General features: G+C 65.5%; 2 protein-coding genes across 2 annotated transcripts in view; one reads left to right on the forward strand and one right to left on the reverse strand.

The window, feature by feature from the left end:
- Nucleotides 1-676, reverse strand: part of ASIC1 (acid sensing (proton gated) ion channel 1) — a 24,900-nt gene extending 24,224 nt beyond the window's left edge. Inside the window, exon 1 of the mRNA XM_005877304.2 lies at nt 631-676. The gene's annotated coding sequence lies outside the window, so the exon portion shown is untranslated. The remainder of the gene's footprint in view (nt 1-630) is intronic.
- Nucleotides 580-682, forward strand: part of RACGAP1 (Rac GTPase activating protein 1) — a 57,134-nt gene continuing 57,031 nt past the window's right edge. The window contains exon 1 of the mRNA XM_005877307.2: nt 580-598. The gene's annotated coding sequence lies outside the window, so the exon portion shown is untranslated. The remainder of the gene's footprint in view (nt 599-682) is intronic.

Consider the following 682-nt stretch of genomic DNA (forward strand, 5'->3'; position numbering starts at 1 on the left):
GGGGGGTTGGGGGGGTGAGAGGTCAGCTCAGGCCAGGAGAATGTTCTCCCAGAGAAGCTTCCCAGGCCAGGGGAGGCAGCAGACATAGTCATCTGAGGGCGAGAGGGAAGTCCCAATGTTCCCACAGGCAGACACAGGAGTTCCCTCCAGATGTGGGGTCACTCTGGGACAGGAATGTCCACCCCATCCTCAGATGAAGACTCCCTCAGATGGGCTGAACCCGGGGTCAGGAGCTCCTGGTCAAGGGTGTCCCCAGGGCTGGGATCCCCCCTCCTTCCTGAGCTAAACCTGGGCCAGAAACCCCCCAGGGAGGTGGGTAGGGGCCCAGGCTGAGTGCTCACCTGCGGACGCCTCTCTTCTCATAACCCGCAGGCTGTATGTGTGTGTGGCTGGGGAGGGGGGTGAGGGCCACCCGCGGCGGGTACATGGGGGGTTCCCTATGACAGCGAGCTGTCCCCGCCCCGGACGCAACACCCCCACTCCTCCAGTCCAGCTTCTCGACGCAGCCAGATCCCCTATTCGGCCCCCGCCCCCCTCCCCATCCACCAAGCCGCCCCAGGAGCTGGGGAAAGCGAGAAGGGAGCGAAGTCCTGGCTTGGTGAGCCAAAGGCAGGGGGATCAGAGACCCACCTTGAGGGGCTTCGGGAACCCGGCAATCCTGGGGCACGGGGCCGGCCGCGGG

This window comes from Myotis brandtii, unplaced genomic scaffold (assembly GCF_000412655.1).
Source record: "Myotis brandtii unplaced genomic scaffold, ASM41265v1 scaffold517, whole genome shotgun sequence".
In the NCBI taxonomy this organism is placed as follows: Eukaryota; Metazoa; Chordata; class Mammalia; order Chiroptera; family Vespertilionidae; genus Myotis; species Myotis brandtii.